The sequence below is a fragment of the Ambystoma mexicanum genome, chromosome 11 (genome assembly GCF_040938575.1).
Source record: "Ambystoma mexicanum isolate Mex_15411 chromosome 11, UKY_AmexF1_1, whole genome shotgun sequence".
In the NCBI taxonomy this organism is placed as follows: domain Eukaryota; kingdom Metazoa; phylum Chordata; class Amphibia; order Caudata; family Ambystomatidae; genus Ambystoma; species Ambystoma mexicanum.
Genome location: NC_090934.1, coordinates 193489355 through 193516874, shown reverse-complemented (window position 1 = coordinate 193516874; position 27520 = coordinate 193489355). Strand labels below are relative to the sequence as shown.

The 27520-nt window shown below is 43.9% G+C and overlaps 1 protein-coding gene across 1 annotated transcript in view; it reads left to right on the top strand.

Moving 5' to 3' along the window:
* C11H1orf232 (chromosome 11 C1orf232 homolog) overlaps positions 1 to 27520 on the top strand; it is a 116376-nt gene that overhangs the window by 28748 nt on the left and 60108 nt on the right. The window lies entirely within an intron of this gene.

Here is a 27520-nt window from a genome sequence, read left to right as displayed (position 1 = left end):
GATGCACATGGAGTCAGTCTGCACAGGTAGGGGTTCTGGCCGACGGCGTGACAGGCTCGGGACAGGCAGGAAGGCAGCCTTTGTGATGGTGTGCCTTTGTGATGTGGGCCGGCTCAAAATCGCCTGCCGGCTCACGTTTGGTGCAGAAAAGCACCAGACTACCAATCAGGGCACAGAGGTGAATTCGGCAGCAGAATGGAGAAGGGTGCACCATACATCATGCGGGCGGCCATCTTGGACTTGCCTAAACTCGTGGGCAGTAATGGTGGCTCCAGCTCGTATTTGGGTCAGAACGTGGACATCTTAGTATCTATGGGCATGGGAGGCTATGGTAGATAATTACAGTGAAATGAACTGCATTATCATGGCGTTCCGCCGCATCGCTGCAGCTGGCATCAGATAGTTGTACTCATGTGCAGAAAGCAGCCCTGAGGCTTACCTTGCAGCTAGAATCACTGCAGTGTTGGGAGCTCCTGCTCCTCCAAGAGGGGATGTACCTGGATTGTAGCGGCAGGGGGGACCATGGCATCTGGAGGGACTGAATGAATGGGCAAACAGGAAAAGACGGTACCCTGAGGAGGCAACCTTTGCCTGAGGCCTTTGTCGGCTGCCCGGCAAGTCTGCCCTGGGAGTCCTTTTCCTAGGAGGCCGAGATTCCAGGATCACCTGACGCGGAGGAAACAACCAACCCGGTGTCAGGGGGCTGGCAGAGGGAGGAATAGAGGATGGCCAAAGGGGAAATGAGCCAGGACCTGGTATAACCCCACAATGAAACACTTGGAGGCAGAATGGGGCAGGGAGAGGTGGAAATGGCAAAAGGGCGTAAGGCCCATGCAGATATTCCCAAGGGGCAATTTATAATTCACTTGGAGCAGTGAGGGGACCTTCTCCATGTTGGATGCGGCAAAGGAGGGATTCCCCAGTGTACAGGAGGGATACTGATTCCAGGACCACTTGACCCGGAGGAAACAACCAATCCGGTGTAAGGGGGGATTTTCTGGGGTGGGGGAAAGAGGAAGGCCGAAGGGAAAAGGAGACAGGTCCTGGTGTAACCCCACAAGTAAGTGCTCATGGGAGTAATGGGACAGGGAGCGGTGGAAATGGCAAAAGGGCCTAAGATAATACCTTCTGCACGCTGGATGTGGTGTCACCTTGCTCCCTCCAGCCTACCTCGACCCCCACTGAGGTCACAGTTCCACTTCTTTTTTGGCACAGTTCAACAACTGACTAAAGGAGACAAATAACTATTCTTTTTACCAACCACATTTTAGGATTTATTTTTTTTTAAACTTTTATTTTTGTCGGCAGAGGTTCACAAGACACAAACATCAAGGCAACAAGCATAAACCAGGCAGATCATAAAGCAACACAATGATCGCAATACATTAGTTACAACAGTAATTTCAGAGCATCAGGGGGAAGGAGAACACAAAGGAGATCACGATGCATGGTCAGACGCCGGAGACAAGCCCGACCCAGGCGTCCTCCCACACTGATTGTTGAGGTACGTGTTAAATTTGCTCCAAATGTTCTTGGGGCGAGAACGGGCGGGCAGCATAGTCAAATATTCCTCCTCACAGTTTCGAGACCATGTGAGCAAACCCAGCCACTTCCTATGGACCGGGGGAGAGGAGGACTTCCAGCTCTGAAGTATACACTTCTTGGCAATCATACAGCTTATGTTTAAGAACTTTTTAAACCGCTTAGTGTCATCAGTCTTCCAGATCCCAAACAGTACTGCTAAAGGATCGGGGTCAATTACAGTTTCAGTTACTGTAGTGAGTGTGTTCAGAACACCGTCCCAAAAGTCAGACAATTTGTTACAGGACCAGAACATATGTAAATGATCAGCTTCAGCCGCCTTGCAACGCGGACAGAGGTGTACCTCGGAGCGAGTAAACCCCGAAGTCCTACGTGGAGTATAATAAAGCCTATTAAGGAGCTTATATTGCATGGCGCGAAAACGGAAGTTGAGAGAGACTTTTTGGGTATGAAGGCACATATTCTCCCAGACTTCATCGGGTATTTCTATGCCAAGTTCTGTCGCCCATCCACCCCGCGCCCCCAGAGATGGAGTGGGCGTGGTGTCCTGCAGAATTTGATACAGTGAAGAGATGACACCCCGAGCACCGCCCGAGTTGGCGATATAAGCTATTGCCAGGTTATCTGGGGGTTCATCCGGAAATGAGGGCCATGTGGTGCGGAATGCGGCACGGAGCCTGTAGTATTGGAGAATCTCTAAGGGGGATCTGGTGTGCCCCGGTTTCCAAATTTGAGGATCTATGAATCTACCCTCAGGATAGAAGTCAGACAGCGCCCGATATCCCAGCGCGCCCCAGTGTCGGGCCAAAGCTGCATCCAGCGTGGGTTCCAGGCCAGGGAAGGCCCACACAGGGAGCCATTTGTAGTACGGAGGAGGCCCGCCTGTCGAGTCTAGCAAGCGTGACCAGGCATACAGGGTCGCGGCAACGGGGTCAATAGGGGACTCAGGTGAATAGTGTCGATGTAGAATCAAGGACATTATGTTGATACCAGCAGCCGCTAGTCGCTCCAGCCCGACATGTGGGCGCACCGGGGAGCCGGGGTGCCAATGAGTGGCATACGGGGCCTGGGCTGCAATCCAATAGAGTGTCAGGTCAGGAGCCGCAATACCCCCCGTTTGTACGGGAGCGCCATGTCAGCCCACTTCTTGCGCACCGCACCAGAGTGCCATAGGAATTGTGCACATAGCGTATGCAATTTAGTGAAATATGCCCTCCCAGGCCATATAGGTATATTACTAAAAGTGTAGAGGAGCTTGGGGAGCAAAATCATTTTAATAAGTGATAGCCGACCGGCAATGGACAACGGAAGAGGGCGCCATCGTGAGATTTTAGTCTCAACTGTCCGTGCCACCGCTGTGTAGTTATCGGCAAGCAGAGTGCATTTGGTGAGGGATATCTGCACACCCAGGTACCTAACACCCTCCGGGGACCAGCACAGGGGATATTCGGTAGTGGGCTGTAGGGTAGATTTAGTGAGCGGGAAGATCTCAGATTTTGAATAATTAATTGTAAATCCGGAGTGGGTGCCAATGCGGGTGATGTCTCTTAATATGGGATCAAGGTGGGTCTTGGGATCTCTGACATATAATAGGACATCGTCCGCATATAGGGATATAATTTCGGGATCCTCTACCAGTCTTAACCCTTTACGGGAGTGCCGTGCACGGACAAAGTCCGCCATTGGTTCTATCACCAACGCAAAGAGGATCGGGGAGAAGGGGCAACCCTGCCTTGTACCCCTGAATAGCGTGAAAAGCTCAGATGTCAGTGAGTTAGCCCTTACTCGCGCCACGGGGGAGGTATACAGTAGTTTGATGAACCCAATCATGTTCGGGCCAACACCCATTGTTTCAAGCACCAGCCACATGTATTTCCAAGAGACCATGTCAAAGGCTTTTTGAGCGCCCAACGTAACCGCTACAGCCTGGACGTCTTGATCCACACGGGACATGACATTAAACAATCTCCTGATATTATGAGAGGTGGACCTGCCGGGGACAAAGCCTGCCTGGTCTTCATGTACCAAATGCGTCATAATGGGCAGAAAGCGATTAGCAATGATCTTAGCAAAAATCTTCGTGTCAAGATTCATGAGGGAGAGAGGTCTATAGGACCCACACTCGTCATCAGGTTTACCCGGTTTGAGCAACACTGTGATAACAGCCTCACGCATGGAAGGGGGAAGGATAGAGGCACGAAGTGCCTCATTCCAGACCTCAAACAGCCGGGGGGCCAGAATGGCCACATGTTCTTGATAGAAGCCTGTGGTGAGGCCATCAGGGCCAGGCGCCTTGCCTTTGGGTAAGTCCGAGATGGCCGACACTATCTCGTCCAGTGTAATCGGGGAGTCTAGTTGGTCCCGGGTAGAAGAAGAGATCTCTGTAGTGGGGATCTGATCAAGGAGCTCGCGCATATGATGTTCGGTATGCTCAGCGGGCTGAGAATAAAGGGACCTGTAGAACTCAGCAAATATATCCAATATCTGCTGGTCCACATTTTAGGATTTTAAGCGATTTTAATATTTGTTGAACCTTAGACGCTCTGTCTTTGGTTCTCACTGGTTCCTGGTGATGATCTGTCTTTCTTTCACTGTTTATAAGGTGTTCTCTCCACTCCACCTGCTTGCTTGCGGTCACCTCTCTCGTAGCCATGGCTCAAGCGGCACAAAGACTCCTCAAGTAAATAAGCACTGGGGGTCCACAGCTTCTGTGCACTATCATGACATACTTCCTGCCCCGATGGACCACCTTCTGGTACTATGCTAAGGTTGACCAGACTCCACCCTCCCTTGCAGAGATTTCCCAAGGCAATCAACAGCATGAGGACCTATGAAGACCTTCCAAGTGTGTCTCCCCACGCAGGTCACAGTCAAGGAAGCCTTGAAGAATAGCTTGGTCACTCGCCACAGAGGTGCTGATATGGTTCTACATCAGAAAGATCATTGGAAAAGGAAGTCTGATTGGATTTAATGTTTGATAACCGTTCCACCCTCCCGTCATGTATCGGTTGGGGTGTTATTTGCAGGAGCTATAATGTGATGCAATCTCTGATGCCAAATGCCACATGATATGCCATGGTTGCGTTTATGATATGACAGAGTAGGGGCGGAAGGCCCAACATAGGCAGCGGATGCGTGGTATATATTGCAGTACAGCTCCAATCGGCCAATTTGTGTCACCTGAAGCCGGTTGTAGTCGTTATATGCTAAAAACAGCCCCATATTCCCAGATGCTACAATAACATGTAAAGTGAAATCTCACATGTTCTCAAAATGCCACCTTATCCTTGTTAGAACTATACACGCCAGATACAGCAATAACATGTAAAGCTTAGCACAACAGCACAGGTGCAGATGATGCCATTGCATGCCAATTACAGTGTAAAATGCCCCAGTAATGAATCTTATGGAAGAGCCAATATGCAAGGTAAAGTGCTGCCCTGGTATGCCAAGTGCAGCCTGACATGCATCAGTAGTTCCAACAAATGGCAATAGTGTCTGATATGCAGCGCAGAGTTACCATATGTGTTGTGCAGCACCCCATGTGCCATGCTGTCATCATATGCCAAATGCAAACTCAAATGCACCAGTAATGTCAACCAATGCCAGTTCATTTATCATGCGCACACTATCTATGATGTGCAGACTCAGGTGCAATGGCGCTGTCGTCATTTACCAGGTAGCCTTTAAAGGCACAGTAATGCTTTCCAATGCCATTTAAAGACTATTTTCACCCCATAGACCATGGTCTGGCTGCCACTCAGGACAGGGTCACAATTCACCCCTACATTCTACACTGTATATCTCTGACCTTTCTTTCAATTGCTGTGACATGACTGAGGATAACCAAGAGAAACCCCTGCAGGAATAGCTCTGTATTTAGACATACATCACACTCACATCTCTACATGTGGATAGGTGAACTGGGAACCAAAAGAGGCCCTGGAAACATTTAATTGGCCCCAAGTTACATATTTTCAGTAAATCCAACTCTTTTCCTATGAGAACATGTGGATAGATTTGGCAATTGTCAGAACACAATGCTGCACCGCTTCATTGATATCTGTCCTGCTTGCACACTGGCATCTGGCATCCAGGAAGGGTGGTAGTTCAGCATATAACAGATTTTAAGGCCCATTTGTGCTGACCAGAAGGTAAGCGGGAGGACAGATGAGACTGGCCTGTGGACTGAGTGTAAGGCTGGAGGGGACCCAGGGCTATAGGAGAGATAGAGAGCCAGTGAGAGGGGACAGACATGTAGTAACCCTGCTTGGAACTCTTGAGAATGGGAGAGTAACACAGAGACACAGGGAAGGAATCTGTAAAATGCACACTTAGCAGCACAATGTGATCACTGTGGTGGACCCAACTACCTTAGCTTCAGGCCCCACTTGCTAGACAATCCTGGCTCCGCCTCTGGAGTAACCTAAGAAAGTATTGAAAGAGAAAGGGTGGAGAAGGAGAGCAGATGGTGAAAGAAATAGTGTGTGTAGGATCTTAAATGCTCATGATAGGCCCCAAGCTCTAGAACTTGAAACCTAGAAGGGGGATGGTTCAAGTGTGACAGTGGTCGCTTGAATGCAGGAGAGGTTGCTGTGAGATCTTCCTGGAAAATAAAGACTTACTTCACTGAGATCACTCTGTGCTTCTTATTCCACATTTTGGCAGCTCTGCAGTAAATGACTGCTTTAAAGACAACAAGATCATCAAAACCTGCCTGCCATCAGTTTGTTCTCAGTGCAGGAACGGCAAATCAAAAGAGAGCTAGACTTGCCTCTATGTTGGAGGGACTACATAGTGTCTATTTTCTGTCACTACAGGTAGGCTTTTCAGTGTCTCTTTCACAGTAAGATCATGCTTCAGGGTCGTATTCCAATGATGAAAAGATCTGGGTGAACATTAGGAGGTTGGGAGTCATGAAACCTAGGTGCCAAGGCCTTGGTTTGGTTGAATGGAGGTTCCCCACGCTTTAGTCTGGGGATGGTCTTACAACCTCTGAACGTCCCTTTCTGGCTACCTCTCTCTCAACTATAACAATCTTGTTCCCTGGGCCCCTCTCTGTTCTCCTTCCTCTTGTACTACCATACTTACCAGTAGGTAAGCTCCTGTTACCGACTTGTCTATGTCACATGCGTATGCCGCCTCACATCCACCATACTGGTCTGGCAGGTGTGTAGCTTACTTGGAGTAGCTTCACTCGCAGTCTCAGCCTTCCCAGTCTATAGCGTCTGCCTCTCTCTCAACCCTGCCAATGCCTCTACCACTCCTTGGCATGTTAGCTCCTCTCATAGCGGACTCACTACCCCCTAATACTTCGTCTCAGGATATTTCCTCTCCCCATGCTCTCATCCCACCTCTTCCTGATATTTCTTATCCTCTTTCTCCTGATGTTTCTCTATTTGTCTCATCACCTCTACCTGCTTCTGACACCTCTCGACTCCTCTTCATATCTCCTGCCTCTGTCTCCATCTCCACCGGTGTTTTCACACCACTTCTTCTCTCACTCCACAAATTACCTCCTATCCTGTCCTCAAGGTCCACTCATCTCCTCAAACCTGCTCCACACCAGCGCCCTCCGCGAAGCTCCTCTGCCTCCTCAACACTCCTCCTCTACACCAACATTCCCTCCAGACTCCCACACCCTTATGCAGGCTTCCCACCCTTTAATTGGGGCCTGCTCCTGCACAATTGGACTTCCACTTTGTGATCCTTCACAGGTGTGTGAGATCATTGTTCAGGACATGTGATTGGTTGGTTAGAATACTCTAACGGTCCTCAGATTTGGCCCCTCCATTTTCTGTCAAGGCTCCAAGGTTTGAGCAATATCAGTTTTCAGCGCCATCTTAGGGCTAGTGTCCTCGCATGCATTTTGTTAATTCCACTGCGTGCCGCTGCACACTGCGTGGGTTTCCTAAGTTTATAAGCCACTGCACTTTCGAAGAAGTGTTCTTGCACCTGTGGCTCAAACCGGCCTGTTAAGCACTTGCCTGGATTGTTTCCCTGTGTGAAGCATGCCACTCCACAACAGCTGTTCTGAGGACAAGACTTGCCTACATATCTCCTCCTTAAAGGGGCAGAGTTCTTCAATAATGGGTGCCTGCCGAGTGACTTAGGTAGGCGTGGGTAGACTCCAGGAACCTTCCCACACCACCCTAGGCCCTGCATCACTTAGTGTGTGGCAGTGCCCAGCCCCCATGGTTGCCCCAGCCTTTATCCTCAGAGCCAAGCAGGGAACCTCTTCACATGGTCCTCAGTATTGATATCTAAAAGAAACAATATGCTTAAGCGATATCTACAGGAAACCTTTTCTGGGATCAAGACTCATTGAGGAAAATAGTACTAGACTCAGGACTGATCCACAGAGGAAAAAGCTATCATGGACTCAGGAATGATCAATACATTAAACGATATAGGTGTCTTGGGAATGATAAATTATGCAGGATAATTCACTCACACACTCATAGTATCAGAGTGGTCTGTAAAGTGCCACATAGAATGTGGGATTCCTGCGCTCTGAGAGAATTAATGGTACCCTAGAAGAAAAGGTTAGGAAGAGTGTTGAACATAAGCAGATGAAGGCCAGGGGCAGGATTGGAGGAGGGATCTGAGAGGAGACCCTCTTTGTACTCCAAAGATATAGCGCATCCCAGACAGTGTGCCGCCCTGTAGGAGTTGGAGGAATTCCAAACCCATCCTTGTTATTTTATATGATGTTAAAAAATATGTATACTGCAGCCATCATGACCTTAATGGTCTTACAGTGTCAAATCTTGTCCAAAAAGGTGGACTATTCTGCCCCTGCTCAGGGTGATCCAAACCATGGCCTGTGGAAGAAAGGAGAATCAGAGATGAGATAAAAAGAGGACAGAGTAAGATAAGAATGGGCAGACAAATGGTAGGAGATGAGGGGGCTGGGTGAGAGGGAATACTGTTTTGGTGCAAGAATGCATGTGCAGTCATTGCTGAAGGATCAGGCAATGCTGATCATAAGAGAGGTGATAAACCCTGCTCCTAATGACAGCAGATGATAGTACATTGATGAGTGGCACTAGAGATGGAGCATGGTTGTGTCAATGATGCCAGATGTGCTCAAGCGTGATGACAGAACAAGCTTACTGGGAACTCTATACTAATTTCTAAAAAACAAAAGAAACACACTGCTTAAATGTAGGAAATAAAAATACCTACAATCACAAATACGATGGCACTAGGAAATTGAGGGACCAATTAGGATGGAGTTAAGGAAAACATCAAAACATAGTCACCTTGAACATAAAGAAAAGGACAACTGGAGGTATGAGCATCTTAGCCCTCCTATCAAAGGATAGAGAATGTTCACGTGTGTCTAAGTGCAGAGGATGTCTCAATACTTCCTTTGTTAAGTCTGATAGTTAAATACGACTGTTTTCCACAATAGACAAGCAATTGGACCAAGTCACATATCGTTACTACGCATAAAGCAATGTTTAAAAACCAACTCACAGGTTGGGACTTCAAGTGGGTCAGAGAATACACAAAATACCTCAGTGTAAAGACAGCAAAACAAGTTGCCTTGATTGGCAGCCTAAATATGGAAAGGTTTATTAATCAATTAAAATCATGTTTTGGAGGTGAGAAAAACTAAACACGTTCTGTGGGCTTCTTGTACTTTCTGAAGGCAGATACCCAGAAGAAACTGACCCAAAATGCTCTCTTTTTGAAAAACTGTTTAACGTGGTCAACAAGTAAAGAAAGACTCTCTATCAGGTTACACCACCTAAGGGTCCAAGTGGCTTTGGTTCCCCAAGGAGCAAGGGATATCACTCTGCATATGGACTTAATGAAATTAGATATTGGGTCATAATTCACTCCTTAGCAACTCAAGAGGTCCAATATTCCAGACAAGTATATGTAGTTATGGCTTGAGCCGAAGGTTGTTAATCATTCAGGCACCAGAGAGAATTCAGACATCAAATTAGGAGAAAGTGTATTGACCGTCCCTCCTAAAAATACTTTGAAATATAGAACAACCTTTCAAAAAAAAGGAAAATCATTATCTGGGACAGAATTAAAGACCATGATGACTTAAACAGATTGGTATTGCTCAACAATAACCACCAACTGTTTACACCATCACGCAAGCTGAGATCTTACTTGCTGAAGTTTCCATCTAAAAAAACATCGAGATCTCTACTTTAAATTTCGTCTAAACGCTCTGCCTACCTTAGAAGACATGGGGCCAAATTGGGCATACCCAGATGCATGCGTGGATGCCGGATGTGTGGCACTGAATCAATTGAATCATTGGCCCACCTGATATTAGAATTCCCCTTTTTCTTGTATCAGAGAATTAACCATTTCAGGAGATTTGTACACCCAACTGCCCGGGCCCTGACTAATAATCTACTGGAAAGGCTAATGATCACCTCTAATCAAGCTTTAATAATTGCTCTAATCACTCTTAGAGGAACTTCTGCAGCGTTTGAAGAGCAGAATGCCCTAGGGGGAAGCAGCATAGAGAGAGATATGAGCATAATTACCTGGCTAATGGTTAAATACACCTTGAGGATACTTGATTAATCGTATTATAGGTTGGGAACAAAGTTGACACAACCTTGTGTTTATTTTTCTTATTATACTATTTCATGAGTTTCATTATGCATATTTTGCTGTATTATGTTTATATGTACTTATTTAAGTGTAAATGTTTCCTGTAGACTGTAAAACACTTGTAAATTAGGCTTGCATTAGGCTTGCAATGCTGTATCACAATAGCTTGGTTTACTCTCCTGCCAAGCATATATTTCCTTCTGGACTATGTGGGACAGGCATGGTATCAAGAGAGACACAGACTCAAGTGTTATACTTAAAACTTTATTACCTATATTGCTGGGGTTGCTGTACCTAACTGGCCCTGACTCTAAAGGGATGGTTCCCTCAGCTGATGTTTCAAAGGTCCGTCGATGTCTGAAAGTACAAAGCCAAATACTGTCTGTGTCTAAAGCTATGTGTGCCCTCATTCTCTTTGATAAAATGTGGTAGAGTGCTCCAGCACATTATAGTGTCTTTTTTGTGCTAGATGGAATTACAATAATGATATCAGGCCAAATAATCGGACAGACTCAAGGAATATGGTAAAGTACTATTTTATTTTCAATTTAATAAAGCAGGGTAAACTGGCAGACATCGGACTGATGCTTGCACACTCACAAACAAACTTGATTGCATTGAGGTTTTATACCCCAATATGCGTCATCTATGATGTAATTCTACATGGCAAAATGCAAAACCTATGAAGGGCAATGATTGGTTAAGGGAACATACATGCTTATAGAACATATAAGAATGAGCGCATCATTGGCTATCCCTTATCTGCAGGGCATGCCTTGAACTACATCTAAAGACATATAGTACTGGTTCTAGCAGACAAAACAACAGTGGATTGGCTTCTGCAACATCGTGTGTTAGGTTTTTCCCCAACCCCACTGATTGGTTGGCATACTATCCCAACCTTGGACTTTCGGCTCTTTAGCAGCACTTACAAGAAAATAAACGTAGGTGTTTGAATCCCATCAGACTACTCCCCATTTTCCCAATTAGTCCATCATCTCTCATCAGTAGGCCACAAGCCAAAGTCTTCCATTTGTAGTTGACCTTGTGCCTACTCACTGTCCTGGAACATTCAAGGGAGTGTGAACAAACCACTATCTTAGCGTAAGGCTCTAATGCATAGTCTTTGTTTTCGACTTCCAAGCTCCATGTAAAGAGACCACAAATGTGTCCATTTCAGCCTTTTATTTACTACTATTTGATTCAATTATGCAGGGTGCTGTTGCTCCTCTTGGCTTCTAGAGACTTGCTCACTCTATCTCATATGAAATTTTTATGCTATTAATTGACCAGCAGTTTGGATTTCACAGATGTTTTCTTCTTATCTCATCTATGAATAATGCCCCACATTCAAAGCTAATCCATGTACTCCCTTTGTGCTCTGTGCTTATCCCTTGAAATAGCATCTTTGCTCTGGGACAACCTTGACTCATCGTCGGCTCTGTACACAGAACTGTTTTTCTGCGTCTCCTGATTCTACAGCCTCGGCCTGTTTCTGAGGTAGCTTGATTAAGTTCAACGTGAGCCAGCGTCCATTTTCCTAATATGGCTGTCCTTGCCACATTACATATTCCTCTATTGCAAGCTTCAATGTGTTTTCTTTCTACCTTGCGATACTGCCTGCTTAAAGTTATTGGTCAATAAGTTACTACATCTTCTTTGGATCCATGATTACTTTAGCTTCAAGTACATGTCATTCTCAATTCTTCAGTTATATTGTTGCTCTTAAGTTTTTCATATCATTTCAGCATAGGTTCATACATCTTCTTTAAGACATCACTTTGTCCTCGTCAGATTTCACTTTAATGTCCGTCCATGGTATTCATTGATGCATCCTTACATTTTGGCAGGCAACATCATTCCATGTAGCATTCTTCCATGCAACATCCTTCCACACTTTCATTGCAAGGGTACATTCTGTATGGCTGGTTGAGTGCATAACATCTCTCATACACTCAATGCGGTATGGGAACAATGCAGGGTTCCCATTTATTGCTCTTCTCTGACTGTATCAAGTATGACGGCTGTAAGGGGATGGGAACTATCACAATGGCATCTACCTGCTCCTCTACATTCCCCCATCTGGTCAAATTTTCAACCAAATTCTCTTCTTCCATGGTCTTTATCTCCTCTTCATCATTTGTCAGCATCTTCTCTTCATCCTGCTTCTTCTTTGGAATCCAAGTATTCGTCACTCCTCTCAGGTGACCTGCATTATGTATGTGTTCATCCATGCTCCAGGTCATTTGGCAGCACTCTCCAGATAATGAACAGAATATCCAATGTCCTACACATCTTTTCCGATCCTTGGGATAGTGAAACTTGGTTTATGGAAGTGCAAGGGTACTCCTCTTTATATTGTCATGGGTACTGGCTTCATTTTGCATCTGCTCACCTGTTCTAGGGTCAATGTCAATCATTATCTTCATCCAATACCTTTCTTGGCTGTCTTTTTGCATTGTCCTACAATGATCCTTATGAGACAGAATCCTAGCAATGCGAACATTAGTATTGCTCCAAATATTTTGAAAGCACTTGCTAGCCATTTTTGGAATCTACAACAATAAAATTGAAAAACAATAATCTCCTCATGTCTCATCAACTTCATTCTCCATTTCCGTATACAGGGTCATCAGCATGCCTATGCCCCTGTCAGGGTTCCATTTCCTCCACCACAGGCAGGTGTAAATGTACAGCAAGAAGTCCCAATCTTGGCACACATGCCTCCTTCCATTGCTGTAATTAAGTCCAGGATATACCTGCTCTAGAGAGTCATTGAGACAGTGTTGAATCCTTTTATTGTTGCATTGATCGTCTGCAGCAGCTCCCATCTGGTAATCTGCAGCCACTTGGAATTCACTGCAATCTGGAGTCCTGGCAGGAATATAGATGTCATTATCATTGTCGTCTTGCTGAAAAGTGTATGCTTAACTGGAATATTGTCAAAGGCCTCCATTGATTTTGCTGAGAAATAATTACTTCTCTTCTTGCAATAGAGGTTGAGCGACCTCTTCTACCTCATGTGCTCATCCATTTTTGGGAATTCATCCATATGAAGGTCTCGTTTTGGGCATCACCAATGCTGGAACATGTACCATTCCAATAGAACATACTCCTCCTGAATTTTTAGGCAACTGCATGTAATCTCTGGATCCAAAGACCCAATATCGGTCCATCAGCAGCAGTTCCTCCACTCATTCCTGGGACATCAATTATATGTTTGCATTCCTTGTTTTCTCCCACTTTAATCGATCCTTTGTTTTTGATGCACAATGTGGCATTCTTCATTGGTAGTATGGTCACAGGTCCTACTTCATTCTTGACCCATGTTAGTAGTTTTGCATACTTGGCCCATGATTTCAGAGATTTGTCATTCACCACTTGTACTTTCTGTACTGGTGCTGCCATCAATAAGTGTGCACTACATGCCAGCATTCCATCTTCCCATACTGTACTGGTTGCTGCTCGTCCATATACCAACAGCTGAGGTCTTTCCCAGCATCCTCGCAATCCTGGTGTTTCCAATGCATCTGCACATCCTAGTCTTTTTTGCTAGACAATCCTTAGCTGGTCTCCAGTCATACCACTAAGGGAATACATGAGCATCCTACTCTTCCCGCCTGGGTCCTTTTACATTTGCTGTGTTTTTATGTATTCCTCTTCATATGGGCATGTCTTTCTCAACCTCCATTTTAGGGTTGCCCATTTTCCTTCAAACTGTCCTCTTGCTGTGCACACTACTAAATGACTGAGACATCTTGCATCTTGTTCAGTTATTTCTTTTGCAATTACTGTTCTGGCTGTGCTCCTGGCATATGGTATTATGGAACAGACATAGCAACTTTCATCTGATGTTATCTCTCCCACCTCCTTCATATGCTGGTACCATAGGTTAATTTTTAAATGAGCCGAATGATCAAGAAATTAATTTATATCTTGATGGTCTTCCTCAACATCCCTTTAAACTAAAAATAGATGCCTAGTTATAGAAGTCTGCACCTTTAGTTGGGATAATAATAGATGTTTCATGGATACCCTCCATATCAGTGCTACCTTTGCAACATTTCGTAATGCCATAATAATTCGAAAAACAAAAATCATAATATGAGCTGATATCACCATCAATATTACATGAAAACCTATTGACTTTTTAGATGGAAATGTTCTCTAAAATGTTGAAGCCTCTCCTTTCCGTATTGACTTCAATATGCAACTGTATTATCTCCTTTTTAATTACTTCTATATCAAAACTGAAGTATTATTGCAATTATCACTCTGCAGACAATACAATTGTTCTTGGGGTCCCCCAGAAACGTGATGATATGTATTCTCCTTTGTACTAGGGCTGGATAAGTCTGCAATATGTAGGAAAAAAGAACAGACAAGAATGTGTATACTAGTGTAATGATGGGTATCATAAACTTCAAAGTCCGGACTCTTCTTATTTTTTCTCTTGAGACCTGCCTAAAAAGAGCTCCAGGGCAGCTGCAAGTCTAGTTTCTCCTTGTCAAATGTGGGAAATGTTGGTCCCTAATCTATAGTGCTTGTGTGCACTTAATTTACATTGTTCTTGTTCTTTTTCCAAACCAATTGGCGGGTCTGCATGCACGGAACTACTTCTGTTTCGTTTGGATGGATCAGCACATGCAGAACTACTTCTCTTGGGATATATTTGGGAGGGGTCGATGTTTCGCCTTTATAAGGTTTGATGTCGTGCAGATGTAGCCACATCCTTTGCCCCTTTGCTCCAGATGCATATACATTTGTGAACTATCACCTGCTCTCCTGGATATAAACTTGGAGGTTTCAGCTACTCTTCTGTTTCACAAGGTTGATTGGCTTTGTCACCTCTTTTTGACCCTTCCCTTCTGTTCTTGATCTGTTGAGGCATTAAAGAAACACTTGCAATCATTGTTGTTAGGTAATTGTGCATCTCATCGCCTAATGCCTTTGCTACACTATGGGCATCAGTTCTTACCCTAGTTGGAGGAGTCAATGGGGTTCTCAAACAGCATCCAGTCACCAACTCATGAGGAGTTAGATGGTGATCTTAACCAGGCTGATTTTCCAAAAGTATATAAGGCAAGGGACAGACAATGTAACCACCCCTTTTTCAGAGTAATTTTGGACTTGGCTGTGCGCTCCGTTAACAATCAGTTTAAACTCTCACAGATGCCATTCGCCTGTGGGTGGTAGGCAGAGGAAAACTAGTGTTTTATGCCTAAGAGTATACTTTCTGCTCAAAAAGTTAATTTACAAAATGTGGTCCTTTGTCAGACCAGAAAACCTTGCACACACCCGACATGGGGAATACCTCAGTCACAAGAAACTTGGCAGTGCATGGGGCATCAGGGTGTGTGCATGGACCTGCCTCTATCCATCTAGAAAAAGGACATACTACGGCCAGCATACAACTGTAGCCATTGCATATGTGTAGCATATCTACATAATCTATATTTAGAAGCTGAAATGGGCCATTGGGTCTAGGAATGTCTCCTCTCACTGTTCGCAAAGTGTGCCCTGCAGTACATTACTGGCCCACTATGCAATTCACAATGAACTGTGCCCCATGTTCAAACAAATTGGGTGAGAACCACTCTTCTACAATTGTTGCAACTAGACTCTCTCTCAAGTTGTGTGTGCTGTGCAGTGCAACTGCTCCAGAGCTACTCTCAATGATGCTAGAGGCATAACTGGTGTTCCAGTGCTATCCTGCCTTGAAATTGCCTCAGTGGGGGATAGAGAACACCCCCACTTTCTCCATAAATCATGTTCTTCTTGTGAAGCTCAACCTTGTATTTCAATTAACTGGAAAATAGAGAGCAATTTAAAGCCCTCCTTTGCTAACATGCATCATCCTATCATTTGTTTAACATCTTCTCTTTCCAAACTAGATGTTGGTGGATAATAGGCTGCTTTTTTGGCCTCTACATCTGTGACTTCATTAAATATGCTTGTTTAGAATGGACTGATTGCTATGGTCAATGGGAGACTCAATGCTTCTGTAAGCCTATCCAATAGGGCCGCATGGTGCACTGCAGTAACGTCTGCACGGAGGAAGCCCCTCCTTTTCCAGGGTGACAAAACTGCATGTACAGTTGATGTCATATAGGTTGAGTCATAGTACACCATCTCTTCTTCATCCTCAAAGCTCTGCAGTGCTTTGATGAGCACCACTCATTCTGCAGCCTGTGCTGAATAATTCAAAAACAACCTCATGCTTGTTACTATCTCAAATTCACCTTCTCTATTTAATTTCACTACCGCTGTTCCCGTATGCCTTTCCCCAGTCGTCTGGTCAATTTTCAAAGAACCATTAATAAAAACAACCTCCCCTCCCCCCAAGAGCATTTTCTCTAGCTTGTGGGGTATCATTATAAGAGTCAGTACACATTGTGCAATCATGTACATAGTCATCCTCTCCTATTGGTTCTGCTATAAACATTGCTGGATTTACTGTCTTACATCTGACAATTTTGATTGCAGGGTTAGAAATTATCCCAATGCTCTTTGTGAGGATAATGTATGTTTGGTTTAATCTAAAATTGCAAATAAAGCATGCTCTACGAATAACGTTATTGGGAACCCCATTCTTACACTTGAAGCTTTTTTCAATTGCAAATGCAGCAGCAGCTAAAGATTGCTCAGAGGGATATTGTCCATTCATTACAGGATCTAAAATCCCACTGTTCTAAGACATAAGAGTCCAGGCTCATTGTTTCTGCATAGCCAGCGATAACGATTCCACTAGCCATTTCAGCATTGTCTGGATATCCTAAAGTTGCAATCCCACTGTAATATGCCAATGGTTTGTGTCCATGTCCTAATGTCGCCTTCTTTGTGTGAACCGCTCTCATGACTTTCCCATTTGAATGGGAGAAAAAATACAATTCTTAATTGTAATCTGGAATCCCCAATACAGAGGCTGTACTGATTGCCTTTTTTTTAATTCTTCACACCCTTCAGTCATCTTGTGTGTCCATGTTATTGTGCTCTTATATACCTGTGCTTCCTTGAGTCCTTTTAAAAGTGGTTGTATAAATGTACTATAGTCGAAAACCCAGGCCCTGCAGTAATTGCATAAGCCTAGACATTGTTGCATTTCCCTCACTGTTTAGGTGCTATGGTTTTCATAATTGCTTCTACTCTTTCAGGTGTCACTTTTCTCCCTTTGTGAGAGATCAACTGTCCTATGTATAAGACTTCTTCCTGATAGTATTATAATTTCTCCTTGTCTACCTCATATACTTTCTCTGAGAATTTGGTCATGAGTTTAACTGAGTCTTCTCTGCATCTTTCTCCTGTCTCACTACACACCAAAATGTCATCCACATAGTGAATTATTTCACTTCCAAGTTGCCCATTACCCAAGTCTATCTGGAGCACTGTTAAAGATCGAAGGGCACTCACAGTAACCTTGGGGTAGTCGAGTATGTTTCAGGCGTGCATTTCTATATGAAAATGAGGTCAGATCTTGTCAGTCTTTTTTTATTTTTTTTAGTTTTTTTTATTGAGTATACAGTTTAAAAGAAAACTTTAACACATTCTTAAATTAAGAAAATGATCACATACTTAGTTCTTATACCGCAGTGAATTACTTTTTTAAGCTAAAAGTTGCTTTTTGCATTTAAAAGTACAAAAGTATACAAAGAGTATCAGAACATAATAAAAATACTTTTACAGAATATTAAAAGAAAAAAATTCTATTGCCAAATCAATTCATCTGACGGCAATCAATTCATAATACTAAAAAGAAGATGCATTAGGCATCAATTGTAGCCTGAGGAGCAATGTACACATATAGGACCTATAATCAGCCACATTGCCTATGTAATGTACCCCGAATTTAGGAACATCAGCTTCTACTTAGTTCCTCCAGCAATCTCACATCACTTTCAAATTTTTGTACTTGTGTTATAGCAATAATCCTGCTACGGCTATACCCAGACAAACAATTTAACCAGAAATATTAATGGGTTATATCATCCAGGTCTTTTACAAATTTAGAGTAGTAGTGAGAATAGATGGATTTCATCATTGGACAGTTTGTAAGTACACGTCTGGCTGTCTCTATTTCTAGCTTATTACAACAAATTCTACAGGTTCTTTCGTGGGCTGGGATTCCAGTCCATGCCCCTCTAACTTCTAATACATCATGGCGGTTGAATCTGATATTCATAAACAGTCGCCGAGTTACCAACGATGGAAGGAGCTTTAGATATTCTTGTGGCTCCTTATAATTAAAATGCATCCAGGAAAAGTTGCATAAAGATTTCATACTAGCAACTTTTTCGTGGCTGCTAACCCAGTCTAGCTTCTCAGCCACTTTTTTTCAGGGATTTTAGAAATGCAACTTCACCTTATTCCCATCTAGGTGTCCAGCATAGCTTCCTAAAGAAGTCCTCATTCATGGTTTTGAATTTAGTCATCACTATACTAGTACCATTCTCCAACGGAGAGTGAAGCATCATCAGAAAGGAATCTGGTGAAGAGAACATGATCTTAAAATAGAGCTTTGCTTTATTCAGGTTAATCAGGGTGGATCTCCTGCCTAATTTCCTCAATAGGTGTTTAGTTGCTTAGCTGCATTATTTTACACCGTATAAGCCCTTCAATTTTTTCTGCTCATATAGACCAGTCACAATAGGAAGCCCCAAGGCCATATAGAAAGGCAGACATTAATTTCTGCCTATAGACGGTATGGATTCCACAGAGGCTGTATCCTGCAGATCTTTTAGAGAATGCCAGTAATGCTCCCAGAGTGGAAAGAAACTTAGCCCGCTTATTTTCGTGTACACTTTTATTTACCACACTCTTTTCTGACACCACTTCATAGCCCAGATATGTATAAACATTAACTCTTTTGATGAGCCCAATATTACAAGGAATAGACATTTTATTACTTCGGCCATTCCCAACAGCCATGAATTGGGTTTTAGCAGTGTTAATTTTGAGGCTGTTCTTACCCGCATAACCGCAGACAGCCCTAGCACTGTTGCAGATCCCGACACATGTATTGTCAAAAATGGCAATGTTGTCTGCATAGCAGATCCAACCCAGCTTAGTATTTGCAATCCTGGGGAAGGCGTTCATTTTTTCAATGAAGATGTTACAGAAATCGGCCATAAAAAGATTGAAAAATATTGGCACCAAAGCGCAGCCTTGTTGAACGCCCCGCTCGATTGCTATTGGATCAGACATTAGTCCCATATTGTTCAATCTTACTCTGGTGGTATTATTCTCATACATTAGTCTGCATATGTATAGTAGGTGAGCCGGCATACCCATAGCCTCCAGTTTCTCCCGTAGCAGCCTTCTTATAACCATATCGAATGCTGAAGAGAAATCAACATAGAGGATATAAAGAGGTAATCCCAATTTATTATTAGCTTGCTCCACTAGCGTATTTACCAGCAAAATATTATCCACCGTAGAATAGCCCTTGTGAAACCCGGTTTGGGCCTCGTCAAGGATGTTATTATGCGCTATCCAAGGTTTATTTCCCGGAGGACTAATGTACAAAATATTTTACTGGGCACATACGTGAGTGCAAGTAGTCAATAATCTGCAGGCAAATTACGGTTTCCACTCTTAAAAATAGGTATTGTGATAGATGTATTCCAGGATTTTGGTAGGACACCAGTATCAAGTATTTTAGGAAAGATAATAAGCAGCATATCTGCCCAGGTGTCAGGATTCTGCTTGATGATACCATTACATAGACAATCCGGTCCAGGGGCTCGGGATATTTTTAGTTTCTGAATTATGTCAATAACATCATCTCTTTACAGCAGAACATTTTTAATAGGTTTTTTTTCCAGCCTGGATGATTCACCCTTAAATTTCTCCTTACCGTGTTGGGCCCAGGTTTACTCTCTATACAGCAGGCTAATTCTTGGTTGTTTTTTCCCCGATAGTACTCTAAAATTAGCCCGGTTTTTCTGTCAGGAGGATTTTAACCATAGCTTGCCAACAGATATTATCCGCAGAGGCTCTATATCTGAAAAGCCAATTCCTGTATTTATTTTTTATTTTTCGCTTTTCCAGGAAGTAGCATACAGAAAGGGGCTTAGTATACTCAATAGCTTTAATCGCCTTACGCATTTATTTCTTTTCTTCATTAATTATTTTGTCATAAGGGGCAATATGAGAGGTTTTACCTGGGTGAGCGAGCTGTTTACACCCCATAGGCATCATAGCATGCATGCATATTGCAATCCAATCAACAACCTCATCTGCAGTCATCTTGGTCATGTCTTTAAGCAGCAAGCATTTACACCAACTATTAGCTTTTTTGAGATTCCGATCAGACCATCCGAGCCTATTTCCGTTAACCAGCACAACAACTTCCCCGATCTTGTCTGTCGGGTTCTTCCAAGAGGTCTTTATCATCAGCGTACAAGTCAATATAGCATGATCGCTAAAGAGGGTTGATTGAACTATAAAGTGTGATACATGTTCAAAAAGGGAGGCATTACAAAAGATATAGTCAATGGGAGAGTTTTGCTGTCCATTAGACCACGTTGTTTCTAGTCCAAGCTTCCCTCTCTTAGCGCCATTAGCCATATATAGATCAACATCAGCAATAAAAGTCCTCCACCTATCACATTTAAGGTTAGGTTCTCTGGCTTTATCTTATTCCTTAATATTACAGCAGTCATATAAGTGAATAGCATTCAGATCACCGCCTAATATGACATTAATCTCATCATCATCATCAGAGTTATCGGTAAGGCACTGAAAAATGTTGAGTTGTATGTCTAATGTATAGCTATCCCCAGGAGGATCGTATATATATATCAGAGTTATTTTAGTCCCCCCTCAATTCGGATCTCTACCATTAAGGTATTGGGACATCTATCCACATAGCTATGCTCTGAGGAAAGTATATTATTACATTCCAGAATTGCCAGACCTCTAAATGGCCGACCCAAGGTGCTCTTTCTTGCCTTCCTAAAATAAGTAGCATTGCCATCAAAGAATAGTTTAAATAGGAGCCATGTCTCTTGTAGAAAGATTATTTCTGAGTCCCTCAGCAAATGATAAGATCCATTGCTACAAAGAAGATGGCTAAACCCACGGGTGTTCCAAGAGGATATAACTAGTTTGGTTCATCCTTGGTTATTTATGGATGGCAAGACACAGCCATTCCCAATGTTGTTTGGTGACTGCACCCATTGAGGCAACATTTTTGGCCTTGGTATCTTGCCCTGATTCAGCATTAGGTCAGATTTCACATTCCTAATGAGAGAAACCACTGCCTCCGAGTAGCAGTGAACTTTAGTCAAGGTCATATTCAATGGTTCCACAAACTTGAAGTCGCTGCTTTTCACCAGTCTCAATGATAACTGTAAAGTAAAGGATCTCAAGCAGTAGGCTTCTGTTTATGGGCTTCTTTAATCTTTTCCATCCCGCAGAATTGGTTAAAGATTTTTAAGACAGCTGAACATTTTTTTAATTGGATTTATCTCCTCATTTGTTTGAGGACGTCCAGGCAGACTATTTCTGGCATTCCCAGATTTATGGTTGGGACCATCAATGGATAATCTACTAGTATCATTAGTGGAATCCATATCTTCTGATTCCACGTCACCTAAGCTGGATTCCGAGCTACCCTTCTCCAGTTGTTTATCATTAGGGTTTGTTGCCCCAACCAGCCAAGAAGTGAGGTTTCCAGATTTAAGTGCCAATTTTTTTGTTGGTTTTTTTTGTTGATTTCCTAGCCATTCTCTTTCTCGCCCTTTTCGATAGGATACTTTTAGAGGGCTTTACAGGAGGAAGGGGGGCTGGCATTATCTCAATAACCTCAGGTGCCAAAGATTTACTGTTTAGAGCCGTATTCCCCTTTTTTTCCCCCTCGCTTTTCTCTTTTGGATAGTTGGCAATTCTCATTTTCATCAGATTCATCACGCCAGAATCTCAACTAGCGTTGATTCCAGATTGACCGAAACTTGAATTGCGCCACCTTGTATATCCGATGTCCGTACGGCGGATGGGGGCAGATGGTTAACTATATTCATATTCACAGGGCCACCTTTACCCATCACAATACGGTTTGTATTTTGTATTTTGTATTTGTTTTACTTGTAACGTGCACCATCAGTCCCAGAGGCATCAGTGCGCAACTTGTGCAAAGTTACATACAGAGCATATAAATAAGCAAACTTGCAGGCATGGGCAAATGTTCATACATGATAATCATCAAATAGGACACACTACATAATTACATAGCGAAGTTACATAAGACATATAGACAACAGTGTACAGCAGGCAAGGTAGGTAGGTAGTTACTAGTAGGGCCGAGGTGTGCAAGTGTGTTTCAATACTGATTGAAGAGCCATGATTTCATTTTGGACTTGAATGCGTTAAAATAGTCTTCAGATCTAATGGAGATGGAGATCGGGAGGGCATTCCAAAGCTTGGAGACAAGGACAGGGAAGCTTGTGCCTTTGGCTTTTTGAAGTTTGAATCTAGGGATCGCTAGACAGTGTGTCTGGGCGGTTCTTTGAGGTTGGGTGGGCGCATGGCAGGATAGCCGACTGCAGAGGTATGGGGGGGCCTTGTTGGCCAGGCATTTGTGCGTGAGGGCAAGTGATTTCAATGAGATTCTTTGCTTGACGGGTAGCCACTGTAGATTGGTTCTGGATTCAGAGATGTGGTGGTTTTGAGGGATGTTTAATGCAGCTCAGATAGCATTGTTCTGGGTGATTTGTAATTTATTCAGGTTCTCTTGGCTCGTTCCCAAGAAGAGGGCGCTACCATAGTCAATTTTGGACATAATGAGGGTTCTGGCCAGTGTGACACTATTAGGAGTAGTCAGGAATGGCCTGCAGGCTGCGATATTTGCAGGTGTATGCAGAGGCTGATCTGACTGCATTTGTTTGTCGAGATAAGGATAGAGTGGCGTCCAGGTAAAAGCATAAGGTTTTTGTGTCTTTCGAGACTTGGATGGTATTGCCATCAATGATGAATGACTGGTAGGACAGCTCGAGTTTGCTAAGGCGTTGTGTAGTGCACAGGATGAGGAGCTCCATCTTGTCGTCATTGAGGCATAGCTGGTTTTGGGCCATCCAGGCTTGGATGACCAAGTAGACGTCATTCAGGGCCTTGGTTTAAACTAAGTAGTCTCCAGTGATGGGAATGAGTATCTGGGTGTCGTCGGCGTAGTTTGTATAGGAGACACCCAGATGGTCAAGTCCATCAGAGAGAGGTTTAGTAAAGACATTGTAGAGTGTAGATGACACGCAAGAACCCTGAGGGACGCCACAGTGCATTGGAGAGGGATCTGCAGCTGCGGATTGAGAAAAGTCCCTCATAGATCTATTACTCAGAAAGGATTCAATCCATGCCGTGGCTGACGGAGAGAAGTGGGCAGCAGAGTTGGCGGTGCCTGCATAGGATTTGGTGATTGACCAGATCGAATTCCGCAGAAAGGTCGAGGAGAAGTAACAAGGCTAGGTTGCCTTTGTCTTTGAGGATTTTTATTTGTGTTTTAAGATCTATTAGAGCCATCTCAGTCCCATGTCTGGGCCAGAATCCCGATTGTCTGAGACCAAGAAGATTATTGGATTCCAAGTAATTTTGGATCTGCAGGTATGCTGCACGGTCCAGGATTTTGAGCAGAAACGGGCCGGTGGTTATGGGTCTGAAGTTAGTGGGTATGCTTGGGTCTAAGGTCGTTTTTTTAAGCAATGGGATTACCCATGCGTCTTTAAGGTTGTCGGGGACGATACCTGTTTTAAAGGAGGAGTTGATAAAGGACGTGTTGAATGGGGCCAAATCATGGGCAGATTCCTTAGCTATGGGAGCAGTGCAAGGACCACCTTGTCAATTAGACGGTTTGATCCTCAAGATGATGTTTTCCACCTCAGCAGAGGTGAGCGGTGAGAAGGCAAAAGGTTTAGAATTAGGCGAGTTGAGAGAGAGGGCCTGTGCAGGGGTAGGAGGGCGATTGTTCAATTTCAGACTATCTTGTTTGTCTTTAATTTTGGATTGTAGCATTGAGATTTTATTCAGTAAGGCTGACTGAATGTTGGCACACCATTCACTATCTTTAATGCAGGTGTCAGGGATGGTGGCTGGAGTTTCAAGCTCTTCTAGGATCTTAAAAGGTTCCTTTGTGTTCGAGTCCGCTTGCAGGATTCGGTTATTAAAGGAGTCTTTTTTCGCAGCGATAATGGCTTCCTTATAGGTAAGCGATGCAAGGAAGAAGCCATCTTTATGCACATCGGAGGGGTGAATTTTCCAGCGATTTTCGGCACACCGTTTGGCTTTGCTGAGCACTCTTAACTGTGGTGTGAACCAGGAGGTAAGGTGTGCACGTGGTTTAGCCTTCCTGAGTTTGATAGGAGCAATAGAGTCTATGGCCGTGAGCATACTACGGTTGTAAATGTCTGCTAGGGCGGTGGGATCATTACAAGAGTCAGTGGCAGCATTAAGAGATGGGAGTAGTAGAGGGAGGAGTTTCTCCTTGGTTATGTCCCTCTTATTTCTAGTAGGGAGGGCTGGAGCTATCAGGGTCGGTGCCCGGGGTGTGGCTTCAATATGAAAAGTGATGATGTGGTGGTCAGACCATAAGCAAGGGTGTTTGGTAAGGACATTAATATTGCAGTTATAGCTGGCTAGCCAGTCAAGGGTCCTGCCTTTAGTATGAGTAGGCTCATGAATATGCAGGGTGAAACCAAAGTTGGTTAGGGCGTTCTCCAGATCCAATGCGATGGGATCTTTTGGGTCATTAAGTCCCAGACTAAAGTCGCCTAAAATGATAATTTGAGAGTTGATTTTAGTATTGTCGAGGAGGAGGGTAGATATTTCACTGACAAAAGATGGTGCAGGGTCTGGGGGCCTGTAGATAAGGTGGAGCGTGGCTGTTTGGTTAGGCGTTAGTGATAGTTTAACTGATAGTAATTCAGCTGACTCAAGTTTGGAGTTAGTCGACACTCTTAGATCAAGAGTGTTTTTGTGGATGATGGCCACGCCACCACCTCTGGCTTGGGCAGTGGTGTGGTTGCATCACGTGATACCGTAGTTGGGTGGTAAGGCAAGGGACAGTGAGGGGCCGGATGTAGCATGTAGCCAAGTTTCAGATATGGCAATAAAGTCAAGGTCTAAGGATGTGATGAGGTCTGCAATGTCTAGTGCGCGCGCTGGAAGAGATCTGGCGTTGATGAGGGCGCCCTTGATGAGAGGCGGTTTAGCCTCGGTGGTAGAGGATTTACTATTAGTGGTTAGAGAGGGTGAGCATGGAGGTGTGAATAGTGTTTGCTTGGAGGTGTTACTGCGGGTAGGTCGTATGCAGAGTCTAGTGCGGAATCTAGTGCCTAGTCTCTTGTTTCTGACAGTTAAAGAGCAAGGTTGATTCGGTGTGGGTTTCCTAGAGAATTTCCTAGCAGTTAAGAATAGTCGTATTCTTATCAGCAATACATAAAATATTGTGGCACAGTTTTGACTTTTTGCTTACAGCTGCAATTTGCAGAGGTTCCATCCACTGACAGCACTGACTGTTCTTTAGTACCTAAATTTGACTCTACAGACATGTCCGCAGCCCACTTAGCCGAGGGGTATAGGAGAGACTATCAGGGTTAGGAAGAGGGACGGGTGGGGGTAAAGAGGAAGGGGAGTGGTAGGGGGAGGGGGAAGAAGCATTTTTAATAATTACATCAGGGTCAACCGTTTCCCCCAGTCCACCCTCTGCCTCTGCCTGTGTATAAATGATAGGTTTATTGCATACCAGATTTGCAATCTGGCCCTCCAGACTGTAGCATAGGTCAAGCATTGAGTTATTATTGTCACAGTCAGAAGAGATTGAAGCCGCTTCTGCTACCACCCCTTCATGGTTCCTCATGAATATCTACCACTGACACTTGTCCTTGGAAGAGGTCAGTTATCTTGTTTTCCTTCGTTGCAACAGTCTGAGTGCTCACATTCCCAGTATTTCTTGAGGCACTATTGTTTCAATTTTTCTTCCCTGCCTTGAGTTTACTACGTAACTTCATCGTTAGTAGCACAATGTAAGGCCTGTTATAATAGCAAAAGTATGGAAATATCAAAGCAGGTCACTCCTTTTCCTTTAAACAGATAGCCGCTTATGGCTATCGCACACACTAAATTAATAGCGGAACCTATCAATCCAAGACCATCATTCACAGTAGAAATAGTGAATAAAGTTTTTCAGAGAGCTGACCAAGTTTGGTTTAAGCACGGCTCAAAGAGCTAAGCTCCGCAGTCACCTCTCACCAAACGCAGAGGGAAGTGGGTGATAAGCAATAGCAGGTATCAGTAGGTCAGTGTTAGCGGCTCAAAGAGCAAAGCTCCACAGTCACCGCTAGCAGACAAACCCACGACAGGTCAGAAGTCGGTCCCAGCCATTACAAATGTACTCACAGCCGAGGCTAAGACACGCGTTCCACGTCACAACTTCTGTTCAAGTCTGTCGAGTTAACTTGAACGTCGTAAGGAAATGGGCAGGCTTGCCAGTTAGAAAGATCGTAGATAAGGTCACCCAGAGGAGAAAGCTCAATTATGGCGCACTGTCAGTACCAAGATCCCAGAATTATGAGGCCTCGAGTCATTTATTCGTGATGTAATATGCACAATCCAACTCGTGCTATGAGGCCACTTTTGTTAGTAACAGTGGGGTCTTACCTGATGACAGCAGGAAATGTTCCTCGGTTCACCGCTCACCAAACACCTAACACACTGCCACACACGCACCACGCTTCACGCAGTCACAGTGAATATATGTGTTAGGCTCCTCCTTTAGGCTCCTCCTCGTAATGTAATAGAAGTAGAAGAAAGTAGCAGGATGCTTGGAGCCAGCTCACGGATGTAGTATTGTCCACCAGCAACACCTAACACACTGCCACACACCGCGCCCTTCATGAAGTCAGTCTTCATGAAGTGGAATCAAAAAGAATGCATTCTTTAAATCGACAACAGTAAAATATTTGGCCGTGGGTGGGATGTTACACAATATCACTGCATGATTTGGAGCTTAAGCAAACTCATCTTCAACAATATTGTTTAAAGGGTGAAGGTCCTATAAAAATCTCCACGAACCCCCTTTGATTTTCTCACAGGGTACATGACTGTGTTACAAAATGAATCTGATTGCACCAATATGCCTTGCTTCATCAAAGCGGAAAGGGTCTCAAATATACCTTCATCCGCCTATCTGGACATGGGGTATTGCTATGCTTGTGGGAAAAGAGCTCCTGGTTTTAATTTAATGTTCACTGCACCTATCCCTTTTAATAGCTCCACATAATATGGGCTTGTAGTCCATAACATTTCTGGCACCTTCTCTAAGTCTTCCTGAAAGAATGGTGGCCTTCTTTTTACCAGTGCCATCCTCTGCTGTGTTTCTATATTCTTCACTTTAATACAATAA